The sequence below is a fragment of the Balaenoptera borealis genome (genome assembly GCF_965194805.1).
Source record: "Balaenoptera borealis genome assembly, chromosome: X".
Classification (NCBI taxonomy): domain Eukaryota; kingdom Metazoa; phylum Chordata; class Mammalia; order Artiodactyla; family Balaenopteridae; genus Balaenoptera; species Balaenoptera borealis.
The window spans coordinates 125,873,263-125,893,346 of NC_138881.1; the positions used below are offsets into that span (position 1 = coordinate 125,873,263).

Sequence of the window (20,084 nt, forward strand, 5' to 3'; positions counted from 1 at the left end):
CTTTTTGAATTATGGTTTTCTCAGGGTATATGCCCAGTAGTGGGATTGCTGGGTCGTATGGTAGTTCTATTTGTAGTTTTTTAAGGAACCTCCATACTGTTCTCCATAGTGGCTGTATCAATTTACATTCCCACCAACAGTGCAAGAGGGTTCCCTTTTCTCCACACCCTCTCCAGCATTTATTGTTTGTAGATTTTTTGATGATGGCCATTCTGAACGGTGTGAGATGATATCTCATTGTAGTTTTGATTTGCATTTCTCTAATGATTAATGATGTTGAGCATTCTTTCATGTGTTTGTTGGCAGTCTGTATATCTTCTTTGGAGAAATGTCTATTTAGGTCTTCTGCCCATTTTTGGATTGGGTTGTTTGTTTTTTTGATATTGAGCTGCATGAGCTGCTTGTAAATTTTGGAGATTAATCCTTTGTCAGTTGCTTCATTTGCAAATATTTTCTCCCATTCTGAGGGTTGCCTTTTCGTCTTGTCTATGGTTTCCTTTGCTGTGCAAAAGCTTTTAAGTTTCATTAGGTCCCATTTGTTTATTTTTGTTTTTATTTCCATTTCTCTAGGAGCAGAGTCAAAAAGGATCTTGCTGTGATGTATGTCATAGAGTGTTCTGCCTATGTTTTCCTCTAAGAGTTTAACAGTGTCCGGCCTTACGTTTAGGTCTCTAATCCATTTTGAGTTTATTTCTGTGTATGGTGTTAGGGAGTGTTCTAATTTCATTCTTTTACATGTAGCTGTCCAATTTTCCCAGCACCACTTATTGAAGAGACTGTCTTCTCCATTGATACCCTGGCCTCCTTTGTCATAGATTAGTTGACCATAGGTGCGTGGGTTTATCTCTGGGCTTTCTATCCTGTTCCATTGATCTATATTTCTGTTTTTGTGCCAGTACTATACTGTCTCGATTACTGTAGCTTTGTAGTATAATCTGAAGTCAGGGAGTCTGATTCCTCTAGCTCTGTTTTTTTTCCCCTCAAGACTGCTTTGGCTATTCGGGGTCTTTTGTGTCTCCATACAAATTTTAAGATTTTTTGTTCTAGTTCTGTAAAAAATGCCACTGGTAATTTGACAGGGATTGCATTGAATCTGCAGACTCCTTTGGGTAGTAAAATCATTTTCACAATATTGATTCTTCCAATCCAAGAACATGGTACATCTCTCCATCTGTTTGTGTCATCTTTGATTTCTTTCATCAGTGTCTTATAGTTTTCTGACTACAGGTCTTTTACCTCCTTAGGTAGGTTTATTCCTAGGTATTTTATTCTTTTTGTTGCAATGGTAAATGGGAGTGTTTCCTTGATTTCTCTTTCAGATTTTTCATCATTAGTGTATAGGAATGCAAGAGATTTCTGTGTATTAATTTTGTATCCTGCAACTTTACCAAATCCATTGATTAGCTCTGGTAGTTTTCTGGCGGCATCTTTAGGATTCTCTATGTGTAGTATCATGTCATCTGCAAACAGTGACAGTTTTACTTCTTCTTTTCCAACTTGTATTCCTTTTATTTCTTTTTCTTCTCTGATTGTCGTGACTAGGACTTCTAAAACTATGTTGAATAATAGTGGTGAGAGTGGGCATCCTTGTCTTCTTCCTGATCTTAGAGGAAATGCTTTCAGTTTTTCATCATTGAGAATGATGTTTGCTGTGGGCTTAATTTCAATATAATCAAATTAATTAATTTTCACCTTATATCTTTGGTTTTAGAGTCTTATTCAAGAAATCCTTCCCTACCTCCAGTCAAAATTTATTTTTAGAAATTTCTTGGTTGATGTTACTATTTTTTCCTTTCATAATTATTCTTGAAACAATCTGGAATTATCCTTCATACAAGTTGTTAGATGGAAACATATTTTGATTTTTCTGCCCATAATGAGACAATTTTCCCAGCACCATCTACCAAATAATCTATCCTTTCCCATAAACTGTGATGTCACTTTTATTGTATCCTATAATTCCGTATGTACCTCTGTCTCCCTGTTAACTCTATTCTATTCCATGGGCTACTGAAATTTGATAGTTATCTCTAGCCATGCTTTTAGCTTGGCTCCATATGCATTCACCTTGGTCATTCTCTTCAGTGCTAGGAAAATAATAACTTTCCTCAAAAAAAGAAAAGAAAGAAAGCCAAGTTTGGAAGACAAACCTGAGAAGAGGCTCACCTGCTGAATTCAGTGTAACAACCCCTTTGGGGAAGAATTAGGTACACTGTGAAGAATATTCACTCCAGTGTGCCATTAGTTCCAAGGAAGGGCTCCTTGTAGAGTTGAAGGCTCAGTTCGTTTTCCAAGAACTTCCTCACTGTTCTTCATTCTAAAAGGTTTGTGGCAATTCCTTGCCCCATGAGGCAGCCAGGAACTTGTGTTATAAACTGCTATAAATCAAGACCTTTGATGCTGTTCTAAGTAGTCCAGTAGGAACCAGACTTTCTCAAATAGTTTAACTAAATGATGCTTATTGTTAATTTACCCTAGCATTCCATTAGCTGTCCACAGAGATTTCTATTATCCAACATAAATAGTGAGAATAAGGTGGGTCTTATTTGAAAGACATGGGGTGAGGGTATATAATTACCTTCAGGTGGTTTCAAATAGAGCATTAGTATATATTTATATTATACTTATTTTTGAATCCTCTAGTTAGCCATTATGACTAGTATCAACTGTGTTTTACGGTGATTTTGTGTCATGTTTAAAATAATCATAAGGATGTATATATATTTTGCTCAAACATTTGATCTCCAGATGAAGCCCACCCTTGGTTTGAGCCAACCGTGGTTCATGATTGTGTGCGAGCAGAATACGATGAGATCTTTGTAGCCGGGCATAATCATCAACTTCCTACCCTTCTTCTCTGTTTCATGTCTGCCATACACACCAGCTCCCACTCCTAGACTTCTATTTTATCACATCAAATTTGTAATTGATATATAATTCACTTATCCTAAAATATACCCTTTAGAAGAGTACACTTTAGTGGTTTTTCAGAGCGTTCAAAAGGTTGTGCAAACATCACCATTATGTAATTCTAGAACATTTTTGTCAACCCCCAAGGAAACCCCTTACCCATTAGCAGTCATTCCCCATTCTCCTTCCCCTCAGATCCTGGCACCAGTAATCTATTTTCTGTCTCTATGGGTTTGCCTATTCTGGACAGTTCATTCATTATAAATGGAATCTATTTTTATTGTGGTTAAATGCACATAACATAAAATTTCTATCTTAACCATTTTTAAATGTACAGTTCATTAATGTCAAGTACATTCATATTGTTGCATAACCAATCTCTAGGACTGTTTAAATCTTGCAAAACCTAAGCTCTATACCCATAAATGACAATTTTCCATTTCCTCTTTTCTCTAACCTCTGGCTACCAGCCCACCATTCATTCTACTTTCTGTCTATATAAATTTGACTACTCTAGGTACCTCATACATGAGGAGTTATACAGTATATGCTATTTTGGGAGCAGCTTATTTCACTTAGCATAATGTTTTCAAGCTTCATCCATTTTGTATCATCAATTAGTACTTCACTCATTTTTATGGCCCAATAATATTCCATTTTATGGATATTCCATATTTTGTTTATCCATTCATCAATTGACTGACATTTGGTTTGTTTCCATTTTTTGGCTCTTCTGAATAATGCTGTATGAGCATTCCTGTACAAGTTTTTCTATGGACATATGTTTTCAATTCTCCTGGGCATATACCTAGGAGTTGAACTGCTGGGTCTTATAGTAACTCTATGTTTAGCCTCTTGAGGAACTGCTAGACTGTTTTCCAATGTGGCTATATTGACATTCCCACCAGGAGGGCATGAAGGTTCCAATTTCTCCACATCCTTGACAATACTTCCTCACCCACCACCCACCCTCATAATTTCTGATCCAACCCAGGGCAGAGGGAGCCAGATGAGAGGGGACTATAGCTGTTCCCAGGGTATACTGACAAGAAGGCCAGTAACTGGATCAAAATTTTCTTTTAAACAAGAACTGTTCGTTTTCTATTTTTTTTAAAGCTCATTCTGAACCTTTAGTTTTTGACTGATTACAATCATCAGGTGATCGGACTGCTCGCGGTAGGCTGGGTGGAGCCAGTCCACTCTGGGTTTGAATCCCAGTTCTATCTCTTGAGACTAGTTATTTAACTTTCCTGGGTCTGTTTCTCTCTTCTGTAAAAAGAGGTCAAATCACACTACATGAAATGTATGTGAAAGAATCTACACACATCTGGTGCAGAATAGGTACACAGTAAATCTCCATTTATTTGTTTTTTGATCGAATGTTAAAATCTTTTAAAAATTGAATGTTTACTAAAATTTCCTTTGATTTCAGCCCTTGGGTATTTCTTGTTGAGGTCTGCTGGTTTTTCATGACAGGTAACGCAGAGAAAGTGGTGAATACTCGGGTGGCTTTTCTGGAGAGAAGAACATTTGGTTGATGTTTTAAAAAGGAGGGACATGAAACCCCTACACATTTCAGTATTTTTGAAGCTTCATGGTCTGAGAGGAGCTGTGCACCTTAAGCGGCTACAGTTGTCACGGTAAGTGGTGTTTTCTTTCCATAGCAATGGAAGCCACAAATAATTACACGAATGCTGAAAAAAAAAAAAAAAAAGACCAGAGGGCAAAAGCTTGCCTCGCTCACAGTCTTTAGGTGAGGACATTTTCTCCTATGAAGTCGTCTTAGGTTCTGTGCCAGAAGCCTGTGCTTTCGGTTTCAGCTGCCCCAGGATGGCCCGGGCAGTAGTAACTACTTCAGAACAGAGAGGAGTAGAGTCCCAGGGCTCTTTACTTGGGGTGGGGAAGTCAGCTCTAGGGTCTTTACCAACCACCTTAAAAAGATGGAAGAGGTCAGTGATGGCCCAACCTTCCTGAGGTCTCACATAAAAAGAGAACTGAGCTACAAGGCTGGAACTAGGGTGCGCAAGGGAGGTGCCTAGGGCACAAAATTTAAGGAGGCACTCAGTCTCAGGGTTGTGGAAGACTACATGGGCTGTTTGGAAATATGAAAGGTGGGATGCTGAGGCTGCTCAGAGGAGAAATTTATCTGACCTACCTAGCATGAAATCACAAATTAAATTCACCCCCGCACCCCGCCCTGTCCTGTTCCTCTACCACACATGGACTTGATGCTGTAAATCCCCATGGGATCTCTGGTCTCTGGAGTTGCAGACGGTTGTGGTGGAGTGGAAGAGCATCAGAGTTGAGAAGCCTTGGGCAGGTGAACAATGTGGCACGGCTAGCACAGAGGTAGTACCACTGCAGGAACCAGGAAGCTGGAAAGGAGGCCTTGGGCTAGATTGGGGAGGCAAAGACAAACAACATCTATCAAGTCCAGTATTTGTCAAACAAAGGGAAGCCCCCCTCTCTCCGCAAGCCCCAGCCACTGGTTTGGATGGCTAGAGAGGCCAGAGAAAACCAGGACAGCTAAAGAACCATTGTCATGGTCTAGCACCAAGGTCTACACTAGGGGTCCAGGGCAATGACCAAGATCCTCAACTGAAACTGACTTGAATGCACTGGAAAGGGAGGAGTCTTGTGCCCACTATATTTATTTCCTTACCAAAGAACTTACCGAAGAACTGCTTATAGTTTGGGAGGCAGCTTTTGCCAGAGATCCCTTTCTTTTCTTTCCTTTTTTTTTTTTTTTGTAAAAAACAAACAAAGACAAACAAACGAACAAACGAACAAAACTTGTTTGCTTTTATTTTTGGCATCTTTATTTTTAAAAAAGAAAGGTTGATCTTAGGAAATTGGGATAGCCACTCATCCTGCTATGTGAAGCCCAGGCCACCTGTAACTCCCCCAAATCCCTGACCACTTGGCCATGCATGGGCATGCACACACCACGTACCCATACGAGAGTCCTCTTAGATTCCGATAAGAGGAAAAGATGGTGTCAGTGGCACAGAGCCAGGGACTCGCTGGTCAACTTGAACCAGAGTGTTCCCTGTTGCAGATGTCCCAGAAACATGACCTTCTATTCTTACTTTTGTTTTCTTTTAAACTAGATTATCAGTTTATTATAAAAGGATATAATTCAGGAACAGCCAGATGGAAGGGATACATAGGACAGGTATGTGGGAAGGGGGACCTCCTTGGTTAAGTTTATTTCTAAGTATTTTATTCTTTTTGATGCTGTTGTAAATGGAATTGTTTTCTGTTATGTCTTCTTAAATTGACTCTTTTATTATTATGAAATGTTACTCTTTATCTCTGGTAGTATTACTTGCTCTGCAGTCTACATTGTCTAATATGAATATAGCCACTCCATTTTTCTTATGACTAGAATTTGCATGGTATCTAGTTTTTCATCCTTTGACTTTAAACTGCTCTTCATCTTTGTATCTAAATGTCTTTACTGTAGAAAAGAGTAGAGGTCAGCCTCGATTTATTTCTCCAGTCTGACAATCCTTATCTTTTAATTGAGGTTTTTAGACTATTTTCATTTAATGTAATTATTGATATGCTTCTGTTTAAGTCTATCTTTCTATTTGTTGGGGATTTAGGAAGAGGTTTAGAAGCCCGTTCATCCTCTGTTTCAAAGCAACCTTTTTGTAGGGGCAGAATACATGTGGGCATGATGAAGTGGGAGCAGCCCAGGCTTGCCGTCTGGGCACAGCCGAGCTCTAGCCCTCAGATTCTGCACTATCCTTCTCACGGGATTCAATGGGTCTCAGTGTCCTCAGTTAGAAAGTGATGGGCTGGGGCCGGACCACCTGGGAGGCCAGCCTGGATATGCCAGCATCACCAAGGCAGGAGCCCCAGCAAGTTCCCTACTCACACCCACCCACATCATTGTGGGAGCCTTTGGGGAGCTTCACGAACACTCTGTAAGTTGGAGAACATAGGTAATGTCAATGTTCTAAACTGATTCTTTAAGTTGAGAGTAGAGGAAGAAGAAAGCATGTTTGTTTGAGCTCTCTGAGAACGTATTTTAACATCTTTTTTTTCTTCTTTTTAGTTAACGATCTCCCAGAAGGAAACATTATTTTTTTTCAGGGTTCCAATGCCAGAACATGTCTTTCCATAGTTTGTCACATCAAAATATTTAGTAAAAGTTATAGCAAAGTTATATGTATATAAAATAAGATATATATATATATAATATATATAATAAATATCATGTATATAGTAAGATCATCTATATATATGGATATAATAAGATTATATATATCTTCTAACTGTTGTGGAGTGAGGACAGAAAAGTAGCCATTAAAATTGGGATGGTGTTAGAGGAGGTGAGAATGGGATTGGGCCTTCCTCAAGAGCCGGGAATGAGGGAAGCCAACAGCATCCCCGCCATGGGAATGATGTGACATGAACACTTTTAGAGGCCACTCTGGCTGCTGGGGGGAGAACAGTTTGGAGGGGCCGAGAGCGTGGGTAGTGAGGACTCTAGTCAAGAGTGCAGGTTAGAGCTGATGCCGTCGCGGACTTAAACAGGGCCAGTGATGGGGGAGGACAGTTCACACACCTTTTTCACCTAAAGAGCATTTTTAGCACCAGAAAGCATGACTCTGTTTTTGGAATTTTTGCACGGTTGTTGCCCGGAGCAACAACCGTGCTCTATAGGAGGGGCCTGGCATCTAGAAGCAGATCTTTTTTCAGGCACATACTCCTGGCTTAATGGAGAATGTAGTACATAACGAAATAGCGGCCATCCACTTTCTATTTGATGGCTAGAATGGAAAAGCATAAGGACATTAAGGGAAGATCCTTCCAGAATTCATTGATGGATTTTTAAAACTTCAAAATGAATTAAAATAGCACTCCTTAAATTCCTCTCATGTGTTTATCATTGCATTTTCCGAAAAGTAAAATAGACCATAATTCATTAAGGTATACTACTATATATTCATATCATACCAGGAAAATGGGGGACTTTTAATGGAATCTCAAATCACACACTGGTCAGTGTATTTCAGATGTAGTAGAAATATTACCACAGCTCCACAAAATGGCCTCTGAATGAACTGGAGATGGACGAGTGTGTGGTGTCCTTACAAGCCAGGAGTGACTTGATGTCGGTTTTGTACAAGCGTGTTCTCTTTTCCCTTAAGAGATGTGAAAATGAGATACTTATCTCCTTTGGGGATGAAGCAAAGAACCAGCAGTTTGATGACCACACAGAGATAAAACCTGACATCACTTGTTTTTTTTGTCTTCCAGGGAATTTCTTTGGAGACGTCCATGGAATTTGGGGGCTTGCTACAGAGGCTAATCATGGCTGTCCTTTCTTTGCAGAGGAGTGCTTACCTAATGTCTGATATCAGCTGGTCCCCTGTGAGAAAGACCAGAGATAAGGTGGTACCTCCAAGCAAGACGAGTGGAAGTTCCTCAAATCCTGCATGCTGTGTTCAGGGGGGATGGAAGCCCTCCCTGGTTTGGTGAGTATTCTATTGTGATTCCTGATGGTAATTACAGCCCCACTGACCAGGGCCTCCTTCCTCCCAGGCCCCGTGCCAGGCACTCTGCATGCATCGTCCCATCAAATCCTCCCAACTCTATGAGGCAGGTATTATTTATTATTGGGCCTGTCATGGCTTCAGAGATGTTAATTACCTTCTCCAGGACCCACCAGGATTTATACTCAAGCCCAAGCTCTTCCTGCTCTGCTACTGCTAATCTCTCTGCTTTGGGGGGCGAGTTATGCCTCGTTTCCAAGGAAGCCTGGCTGATGGTTATTAGGATTAATGCCTTTAATAATCCCTCTCTTTTGAATGTTGTCTCTGACAACTCAGCACTAATTGCATAATTAAAGTTAATTAATGCTAATGACGTGCTCTACAAATGACAAGCATTACATACCTATATGCTATCATTACCCCCTTGCATGCAGTCTGGCACTGAAAGAATCCATTTATTTAAGGATAAAAAGAACATGAAAGTTGGTGAAGATGGGACCTGACTTTTCTGCCCCCCTTGCAACATTGTGCTTTAGGATTTGGGAAGTGTTACATAAATGCCTGCCTCACTAAACATCTTTTTGCTCTATTGTTTCCTGGTTGTTGCAGATGTCATGCCATGCTGAAGCTTTTAAACTTAATAATTAGAGTTTGTAGTGCTTGAAAGGTGTAATACAGCTACAAATCAGAATGATCTACTTAAAATACACTTCGGGAGGACTCATGCTGTTTTAAAATTAGTCCCTCCTGAAACTGAGTTCAGGAGTTTCTTTCTAAACTCCATAAACGTTTAGGATTTTTATCTTTAATTTTAGCATGGAGAAAAGAATACATCCAAAGACTACTGCACAGAGTGGTGCATCCCACCTCCCCGAGTTTTAATGAGATATGATTGACAAATTAAAAATACATATTTAAAAAAATACATATTTAAGGTGTACCACGTGATGTTTTGATATGTGTATACACTGTGAAATGAGTTGAGTGATCCAGTTTTTTGTTTCTTTGTTTGTGGGTTTTTTTGTTTTTTTCTTTTTGCTGCACCCCGCTTGGCTTGTGGGATCTTTGTTCCCTAACCAGGGATCGAACCCGGGCCTTGGCGGTGAAAGCACAGGGTCCTAACTACTGGCCTGCCAGGGAATTCCCTTCAGTGATCCAGTTTTGAAATCAGAAGGATTGCATTGGAGATAGAAAGTTCTGGAGAACTTTTTGTGGCATATCCTCCTTGTCTGAGGGGCAAGGGTTGTCACTATTACGAGTTAAGTTTAATATTAGTGGTGTTAAATTCATACTTCCTTTGTTCATCGTGCACTGCATGCTGGATGTGAATTAAAGTTGGGTACCCATCTTTCAACTCATTGAAGGTCCTTTTCACTTGTCACAAAACTGGCCAGCTTGAGAAAACATGTAGTGTTAAATCTTTCCCAGGAAGGATTATTCGATTCTGGAGGGACTGACTGAGGGAGGTTGTGGAATTGTCTTCCCTAAAGAGTCTTTAGAAACATATTCTTTAGAGACATCAGATCATGTAATGCAGGGCAACCGAGCAAAGCTCTGGTGGGTGGCTCTCCAGGGAAAGGCAGGAAAGGAGGGCAGATGGGGAAGTGTGAAAGAAACTGCCTTGCCGTTTGGATGGCCACGCTTTTGTCAGGTCAAGTGCAACATTGTTTAGTTGCTCTCCCTTTGACCTCTCGGGGTTCCACGCACAGCTCAGCCCACCCTGCAGAGCAGAGAGCGGCGAGCGGCGAGCGGCGAGCGGCGAGCGGCGAGCGGCATCAACCTGATAGGACTGAATACTCGACACTTAGCTACGGACGAGATTTTGGTTCCTCCCCGGCTACAGCAGCCCTTTTGATTAGGAGAGATGTGAGCTTGTTTAGTTCCACATCGGAGCCCAGATCGGACCCGAGGGGCCATCTTCTGGCTCCACACCCCTCATCTGGCGCTTCTTTATGGGTATCCGGGTATCCGGGAAGGGCGGAGGCCCTGGCGCGGAAGCAGCTTTCCCAACCTCAGGTCCCGAAAAGGCTGCTGGGACCCCAGCACGTGAGGGTCAGAGTGCAAGTGCTCTTGCCCCCGCTTTGCACCCTGGGAGTCTCACTTCGGGACCTTTGTGACTTTCAGTGACGACTGGAGGCCGTGGAGGAGCTTCGAGGGCTCACTGCGCCCACCTCTTATATAAATCGCTGGCCCTCAGCTTCCTGCGGACAGTGGAGACTTCGGACAGGGTGAGTGCGGTGGGCTGGGGCCTTGCAAGTGAGGGCCACTCTAACGGAATGGGCGGGGAGCCATTTTGCCCCGTGCTGTGTGACCCTCTTGGAGAGACGCCTCCCCCGGGCTTCCGTCTTCCTGAGCACCCCGGCAGGGACGGCTGGTTGGGAGGTCCGCGGGGTGCCTCGGCGTGAAGCCGGGCATTTTGAGGCCGCCACGTGGCAGCCGTTACTGGTGTCGTGGCAGGAGGCACTCTTTGACTCCTCTTCAGAAACTTCAAGAAAGTTCCCAGCATCAACCTAAACTTCAGAAACAGATTTTTGAGGCAAGTGAGCAAGGAACAAAGCCAGAGGCTCTCCTGGGCAAGTGGGCCCGGTGGGCCTCCATTAGCACAGTGGAGGGGGGATGGAAAGCAAGAGACCAGCCTGCTTTAGTAGACCAAGCAGTTGGTCTGCTGGGAGGCTGCACACTCTCTGATTCTGTGGGCCGCTTTGCAAGGGTAGCTTTTCAAAGGATCCACTTGAGGGTTTTGTTTGTTTGTTTTTGTGAGTTTTTTAATATTAAAATTTTAAATATTGTATCATTTCAGTGGTTTTTTAGAAATTGAAGTACAGTTAATTTATAATATTGTGTTAGTTTCGTGTTTACAGTGCAGTAATTCATTATTTTTGCAGATTATACTCCTTTATAGGTTATTGCAAGATAATGGGTATAATTTGCTGTCCTATACAGTACATCCTTGTTGCTTATCTATTTTATACCTAGTAGTTTGCATCTGTTAATCCCATACCCCTAATTTGCCCCTCCACCCTCCTCTTTCCCCTTTGGTAACCTCTAGTTTGTTATTCTGTCTCTGTGAGTCTGTTTCTATTTTTTTTTTTAATTTATTGTTTTTTTTTGGCTGCGTTGGATCTTCGTTGCTGCGTGCAGGCTTTCTCTAGTTGTGGCGAGCGGGGGCTACTCTCCGTTGTGGTGCGCGGGCTTCTCATTGCGGTGACTTCTCTTGTTGCAGAGCATGGGCTCTAGGCGTCCGGGCTTCATTAGTTGTGGCACGAGGGCTCAGTAGTTGTGGCTCACGGGCTCTAGAGCGCAAGCTCAGTAGTTGTGGCGCACGGGCTTAGTTGCTCCGCGGCATGTGGGATCATCCCAGACCAGGGCTCGAACCTGTGTCCCCTGCATTGGCAGGCGGATTCTTAACCACTGTGCCACGAGGAAAGCCCTGTTTCTATTTTTTAAATAAGTTCATTTGTATCATTTTTTAGATTCCACACATAGGTGATATGATACTTGTCTTTGTCTAACTTACTTCACTGAGTATGATAACCTCGAGGTCCATCCATGCTGCTGCAAATGACATTATTTAATTCTTTTCAGTGGCTGAGTAGTATTCTATTGTATATATGTACTGCATCTTCTTTATCCATTCATCTGTCGATGGACACTTAGGTTGCTTCCGTGTCTTGGCTATTGTAAGTAATGCTGCTATGAACATTGGTGTGCAAGTATCATTTTATATTAGTGGATTTTTTTGTTTTTCATTTTTCGAATGCACTGGCATTCGGGTATGTGTGTGAGTGCATCAAGACTCAGAGCGCAGAATACCTGGCTACACCAGAAAATCCCTTCTTGTAAAATGGAGTAAAACATACAAGGTGAAGCCACATCTATGTACTTAAAAAGCTGTAGTATATGTGACTGAAGCCTACATAAATATAAACAAATGCCCCTATAGCAATAAGTAAATAGGACTCCCCAAAGTAAACAAAGTCAACAAAAGCTAAGTAAACAGCTCAGTCTGAGGAAAAGCTTTTACGATTGGTAGAACAACTTATGTTAAAATGGCTTTACTGTGTTTAAATTGATGTTTCTAAAACTGTTCTTTCTTTGAGGAATGTAGTCAAATTGGTTCAGAGAGGGAAGGAACTCTTGAAGTTTTGAATTCGTTTTCTGTAGAATGGCATGTTCTGGACCTCCTTGTGTGGGGAGAGTGGAGACTGGCTTTTAACTCTTCTGTGAATTTTAAAAATGGAGTTTTTACTTAATAATGGGACCAGATGAGCTCAATGTACAGGTAGAGTCATTTAATTAATTATTTTCCTGATTTCACTTTGTTACTGGCAAACACTTACTGGCTTCGTTCTGTAAATTCAAATTCTGCTTGTAAATAGTGACATAGTTTACAACTCTGAAAGTCAAACTACCATGAAGCCATGTGCTAGGGGTTTGAAAATGGGCATATCCAAAAAAATCGCCATGAAATGTGATCAGGTCATAAATATTTTAAAATAAGGATGCCTAGATACCAGCGCAGCCTGTGCTGATGTTGGCTGCGGAGGTGGCAGTGGCGAGGTTAGTGGCTAGAAAACTAGGGAAGTGTGATTAAAGGTACCAAGTGATTTGGAGGTTGTAAGCAAGTAGGAGAAGCTAGGATTTTTAAGATTTCAAGGAATTCTGCTTTCTCAGGTGGAAGCAAAACCCGAAAGAGAAGAGAACAGATAGCTGTGAAATCTGGCAAGGCTGGGAGAGAAAAAGAGAAGAGAGAAAAAGCAGAGGGCAAGGTCTGTATAGTTTCCCTGCTGTTTTTCTGGGGCTTACTGAGCAGTAGATTGCTAATTTCTCTGACCCCAAACATGAATAAGGAATTTGAAAGCAAGAATAATTATCATTATACTCCTTAGAGAAATTTTGCATCATTATTTTTCAACTTATTTCTTTAAACAAAATGAAATAAGAGGATCAACTTTTCATATAATGACTAACCCCTCAAAAAAGGATGATTTTTCCTTTTTTAATTTAAAATGGCAGATGAGGAGCCCCAGAGCTGTAATTGCTTGATATGGAGGGAGCAGTGTGAGCAGGCAGGGGCAACTGGGGTTACTTTATGCGTAATTGAATTAAAATGAAGATGGCCCTTTGCTTGTATAGCTCAGTAGCTTGAGGTGTTCCCTGCAGAGGACCTTGGCTGGTGGGTGAGGCCAATGGGGGGGGGGCGTGTGATGACCCAAGGAGGGACAGTTGGCTTTTCTCATCTTGGCTGGTTATTTTACAACTAAATGATTCTCTTTTGGGTCCTTGACCTGTGGATGTTGCTATTTCTGTCAGGAAAATACATTTTTAAACAGTGCTATGAAAGATTTTCATGTACAGTATATCTTCATAGGATCTTAATGGAACAAGCACCTGCTTTGATCCTACTTACTCTCCCTTATTTTGAAATTAGTTGCTTAACTCTGAATATCATGGCAGAGGGAATTCTCAGGCTGCAAGTCCATCCCAGACAACGGCAAGACCTCTTAGTAGGTCTTTTCTAACCCAGGGCTGCAGCTGTACAAAGGAGAAAATGTCATTTCCTGAGTAATCACACATTCCTCCTGCTTTATAAAAGAAAGCAATTCTGCACTCAGTGATCACATTTAGAAATAAATACTGTCAACAGAAGTGCTTGCTCTAGAAAACAGTCCAGTTGTGTCTGAAGTACCTAGTTTTGTTTTGGTTATTTCTCTGCCTGTTCTAGACGAAAAGGGAGGATTGAGGTGTGGCTACACCAAGGCATCCAAAGAGGATCCTTTCCATGAAATTTCAGGGAATAGTTGGAAAACATTTGACCCATGACTTTGAAAGTACTTGGGCCAGTGTGGCCAGGTAGGAGAGGCCTCTGGGCTTAGTGATGAGAAGGCCTGGGTACCGACCCGCTCATCAGTCAGTCAGTACACAGGGAGATACCTGCCTCTGAGCATGGGCCTGGCACTTGTGGGGAGAGGAGGGAACTGGACCCTTCCATCTGCCAAGAGCAGGCTGAGCTGGAAATAAGACCCAGAGTCGTCGAGGTTTCTGTGGACTCTTGGCATCTCTTGATGGCTCTGGTGTGGGAAAACTGAGTCATGTCTACCTGCTCTACCCATAAAAACTGCTCTGTCTGTCATGCCCTGGTCACTTATGCTATGTCTGAATGTTGATAGGTGCAAGCTACGTGTGGCAAAGGTTCCCACTGGGTTTTCAAGGTGATAATCCCGGAACATCAGTCTCTTGAAAGACAAGAGGCAAATAATTGTCAGGTTTTGTAATAGAGCACATAAACCTCCTTTGAAGTTGGCCTCCCTGTTTAGGCTCTGCAAAGAAACTTTACATTTTCCCTTTGTCCTTTATCAAGAGCTTAAGATCTCTGGCAGGCTTTTCCTAAAGACCACATAAATATTAAACTGACTTACAAATATTGTTTATGAGAAACAGAATATTGTTCTTGTTGTTTGATATATATTTTTGGGTATGTGTCTTGACTTGAGTCTAGCTAATGTTCCACTAGGGAAGGATGCTTTGGAGGTTGATGAGTCTTTCATCTGATTCTATTTCTAACTATTAAGTGCACTATTTAAGTAACAGGTTGTTCTTTAATTATACAGTGTGCGTGACCACTAATAAATGTGCCCCATATTTAAATATACAAGTGGTACCTTTGGGAGGGCAGAGAGCTAAGGGCAGTCAGCCTTTCATATGCTAATACCTGAGATCAAGGCATACTAGATAGTACTCAATGAAGCCATAATATTTAGCTTTGGAAATTAAAGCATAAATTCATGAATTTGATTAGCATTCTTCTCTCTGCATTATATATTTAACCATAATATATGCATGCACCAATGTTCCAAGATTTTTCCTTTTTGTTTTTAATTTTTGGCAATGTATGTTTTACTTCCTACAGTATTTGTTGAATTTGTGAAGGCTGTTGTTTTTCAGGAGAAAGCCAAGAGGTTTTGAACTCCCAGTGTGTCTTCTTGCTGCTTGTCCCCTTATTAATGTAAACCTTAGACTTTCCATGGAGCTGCCCCTCCTTTATGGTATCTGATGCTCCTGAGAGAGACCTTATGGGTTCGTGGTGTTAGGGCTTAGCGCCATTTTACAGGTGCTCAGAGAGGCCAGGTGACTTGCCTAAGGACACACAGCTACTGCAGAACTGGGACTGGATTCTAAGCATTCTGACTTTAAGAATGTTGATTTCCACTTTTTTTTCTACCTTTTATTTATGCATAGTTGATTTACAATATTCTGTAAGTTTTGGGTGACAACACAGTGATTCAACATTTTTATTGATTATACTCCATTTAATGTTATTATAAAATATTGGCTATATTGCCTGTGCTGTACCTTGTAGCTTATTTATTTTATACATAGTAGTTTGTACCTCTTAATTCCCTACCCCTTTTTTGCCCCTCCCCCCTTCCCTCTCCCCACTGCTAACTACTTGTTTGTTCTCTATACTTGTGAGTCTGTTTCTGTATTGTTATCTTCACTAGTTTGTTGTGTTTTTTAGATTCCACATGTAAGTGATATCATACAGTATTTGTCTTTCTCTGTCTGACTTATGTCCCTAAGCGTAATACCCTCCAGGTGCAGGAGTGAGCAAGCATGTGTGCACACTCTTCATGAGTGGAGTCTAGGTTTCCTACAGCCCTCTTGTAAGTGCCACTGGTTTTCATACTAGCTAAGAGGTCTTCGAACTTCTCACTCCCCGGGGGGCATCTCTGAGCCCACAATATCCCCCTCTTCTCCTGTGTCCCCTCGTAGGGGAGTGGGTCCTGACCTGCTTGCTTCTCTTCCCTTCCTACCTGACTTCGTGTGGATATTTGTAGCCTTAGTTGTAGAAGGGTCTTTCTGCCAGTCTCCTGTTTGTTTTCAGTGAGGATTGCTTTGCATGTAGATGTAACTTTGACGTGTTTGTGAAGGGAGGTGAGCTCCACTCCACGTCCTCCTACTCCACCATCTTCCTCCTGTCTGATTTCCACTAGTTTTACAACCTTGTTAAGCCACTTGAGTAATAATTTTTAAAGTGTGGATTAAAAGCAAGTTGTTTTTCTTTTTTTCTGGCTTGCTATACTCTAACTTCAGGTCTCCCATTTGGGGGCATGAACTTGTAAGTCAGTTGCTTCTTCATTGAAAGCAATAAATATATGCCTTAGTCTAGGCATAAGTTGTGAAAGCTTCACTATGCTTCCCAGGCTGGGTCAAGACCACTTTGAAGCATTCCTGGGTACCATGCAGACAGAACTTAGTCAAGGCTGTTTATTCTTTGCCTTCTCTAGTATCGGCTCTGTTTGCTGATCTTCTCAGGAAACCTAGGTGCGAGCTCTGCTGTATAGCATGGACCACACAGCGCTTTGAAGTGAGGAAGCTTTAAAGTCACAGGCAAGAGTTTGACTGGGAAATTGAAGGGTCTGTCTGCACAAAAGGATTGTACTTTGAGGTGAAATTCACAAACAAAGTCAATCAACATGAGGAATCTGGAAACTCTCAGTGGGAGCTGTTACATTTTTCGGTGCATTCCACAGGAAACAAGTGGCAACATTTTGTGTAAAGTTCCAGCATATGTGATCCCAGGAGGTATTTGAAGTGTACTGCACAGGGAGGATATTGCAGCTGTCAGCGAGGGCATTCGCAGAGCTTCCCTTTAACGTGGCTGTGTCTTAACTGGAGAAAAGGAATTGTGCGAGAGTGGAGCCGGGGGGAGGGTGTTTGGCGTGGGCACAGCCAAGAGTCAGCAACAATGAGGGAGATCATTTTAAGTGAGGAGGTCCACAGTTTTTCATTCCGGAAATGGAAGGTTTCTTTGGCCCCTCTTTCTAATTCGAGAACTGTGTAGCTAATAAATTGAGAACATTTTTAGTAAAGTGGTATATATATTTTTTAATCTTTCATGTGATATTGGCACATAATTCATATATAGATCTTAAATTATTTTTGTTGTATATGGGTTTTCATTATTGAATATGGCCCCTTTTAAAGAAGATGTTCAACAGCTTCTGGGAGACAATTTCCCTGCTTTTTTGGGTAAGGCAGCGTAGGGTACACGGAAGAATGGAACAGAATTCAGGAAAACTGGGGGAATTACCTTAAGGTAAGGGGGTTAAGATAACTTAGGAGAAACCACTTCAATTCGAAAGGGCTTATTTGTTAGTTGAAAAATAGGGATCAGTTAGACTTGCCCTGAGAACAAACTGTATTTACAGAATTTTCAGAGCTACATTAAAAAGACTGGAAAGAAATCATCTGAAATGGCAGTATTTGCCTCTGAGTGGTAGAATTCTGCTTGCGTTGAGTCTCCATTCTATTTTGTAAATTTAAAACTTTCAAAAGGAAGAAAACGAAAATCAATTTCTTTAAAAAAAAAATGAAATCGCAAAAGAAACCAGAAACCTGGCTCTTTCCCAGTGTTCTAATGGGAAATGATTATAGAGTTCTACAAAACTGTCGAAGGGGCTTCACGGTGCTGAAAGGTTTTTGATCTCTTTAGGAAGTATTGTAGGGGATGGCTTTGCCGGAGCGCCCGGCTTCCTCATCCCCTTTCCTCTGTGGAGGTCGGGCTCCAGGACCTTTGTGTTGAGTGGTGAGCGCCCAGCGTGCAGCTGGGAGCACTAGCAGTAGGCACTCTCTCATGGAGCACCTTTTGGGTCTGAGGCTGACAATTGTCCTGCCTCTTATTGGGCAAGCCCTCGGCCTGTGGGCTGCCAGCTGCCTCAGTGTTACCAAAAGGAGACGGTTCATTCATTCTTTCACTGTGGATTGTCAGCTGAATAAAGCGGCCCACCACAGCCTGCGGGACAAAAGCTCTCCATTAGGATTACACTGCCAGGTTGGAGAATGGCTCTTTCAACGCGGCAAGGCCTCAAATAGGGGCTGTACTCAGCAGACCACCTTTATGCAAATCCCTCTTCTTTGTCCAAAGGCCCCCGTGACAGAGGCCAGCTAAGCCTTTCTGGGCAGATAGGCTTTGTGCAGGGCTAGGAGGGAGATCGCCCAGGTTAGGTGTTTCTAGGAAGAAAAGCAGAACTGGTTTTGTAAAATGCTAGTGCTAATAAATTGAATGTGTCTGTTGTTTCCAGCTCTCTCCTGGTTTCTTTCCTGATCCTGGACTTCCTCATAATTGCCCGGGGTGGAGAAGCTGCTTGATCTGTGCTCCTCACTTGCTTGGGCTCTCTTCTCTCTCCCGGCTGCTGCTCACTCCCTCTATCCTTCTCATTGAATATTTCCAAGGTTGTATCTTCCCCTCCTCAGGTCACTCCCTTGGGGCACTATAGTGATGAGTCGAATTTCAACTATTCTTTGTGTGCGTCTTGCAGAATAGACTAGAAGAGATCGCCAAGTCATGTGTCCAACTATTGCTCTTATCTACGTGGTCAAATCGATAATTCTTGTCAAATAGAGGGTGGGTTTTCCTACATGTTTCATTGATGCCTAAACAAGCAAGAGAACCCACAGCTGGTGAATTTTCTCTCCAGACTCTTCCATAACCCAGTTTCCCTCTAGTAAAGGACACCTTTGGCCTTGTGACCTTCAGCCTCTTGAGCCCCCGCTGCCCCCAGGCCCATAACGGCAGTATCACATCTGCCTTGTAACCCATTCTTTGTCTCTTCTCATTTTCGTCTGCCTCCTTTATGCCATGTCTGAAATCTGTCCTCTCTTGCAAGTTTCTTCTGTTCCTTCAGCAGACCTGCTAAACTCACGGCTTTCCTCAGCCTGTGTGCTTCAGCCCCTGGTATCATCTCTCTTAAAGTTGCTTTGATCATATTAGTCCCCTCTCAGAAATTTGCTGTAGTGCCCAACTAGCTTACAAATTAAATTAAAATGTTAACGTCTTCAGTTAGAGAACCCAGCCTGTCTGACCACATCAATTTCCGCATTTGATTCTTATACTTTTCAGTATTCCACCTTCTCAATTTTTTATTTTCATTTATTTTTGGCTACATTGGGTCTTTGTTGCTGCGCATGGGCTTTCTCTAGTTGCGGCGAGCGGGGGCTACTCTTCGTTGCGGTGCGTGGCCTTCTCATTGCGGTGGCTTCTCTTGTTGCAGAGCACGGGCTCTAGGCGCGTGGGCTTCAGTAGTTGTGGCTCGCGGGCTCCAGAGTGCAGGCTCAGTAGTTGTGGCGCATGGGCTTAGTTGCTCTGCGGCATGTGGGATCCTCCTGGACCAGGGCTTGAACCCATGTCCCCTGCATTGGCAGGAGGATTCTTAACCACTGTGCCACCAGGGAAGAACCCCCTTCTCAATTTTTTTTTTATATATATGTTTACCTACTTTTCTTTTTTTTGAAATTAATTAATTAATTTATTTATTTATTTTTGGCTGTGTTGGGTCTTCGTTTCTGTGCAAGGGCTTTCTCTAGTTGTGGCGAGTGGGGGCCACTCTTCATCGTGGTGCGCAGGCCTCTCACTGTCGCGGCCTCTCTTGTTGCAGAGCACAAGCTCCAGACGCGCAGGCTCAGTAGTTGTGGCTCACGGGCCTAGTTGCTCCGCGGCATGTGGGATCTTCCCAGACCAGGGCTCGAACCCGTGTCCCCTGCATCGGCAGGCAGATTCTCAACCACTGCGCCACCAGCGAAGCCCCCTTCTCAATTTTTAAAGAATTATTTTGACAGTCATGTAGGTCTTTGAAATAATTATTGTTTCTCTGTAGGTCTTTTAGC

At 42.3% G+C, this 20,084-nt stretch overlaps 1 protein-coding gene and 1 long non-coding RNA gene across 2 annotated transcripts in view; one reads left to right on the plus strand and one right to left on the minus strand.

Moving 5' to 3' along the window:
- The window catches only part of LOC309620123, a 424,602-nt gene that overhangs the window by 94,350 nt on the left and 310,168 nt on the right, over positions 1 to 20,084 (minus strand). The window lies entirely within an intron of this gene.
- PASD1 (PAS domain containing repressor 1) overlaps positions 1 to 20,084 on the plus strand; it is a 182,213-nt gene that overhangs the window by 54,903 nt on the left and 107,226 nt on the right. The window contains exons 3-6 of the mRNA XM_082376108.1: positions 4,387 to 4,550; positions 6,021 to 6,085; positions 8,257 to 8,399; positions 10,542 to 10,645. The gene's annotated coding sequence lies outside the window, so the exon portion shown is untranslated. The remainder of the gene's footprint in view (positions 1 to 4,386; positions 4,551 to 6,020; positions 6,086 to 8,256; positions 8,400 to 10,541; positions 10,646 to 20,084) is intronic.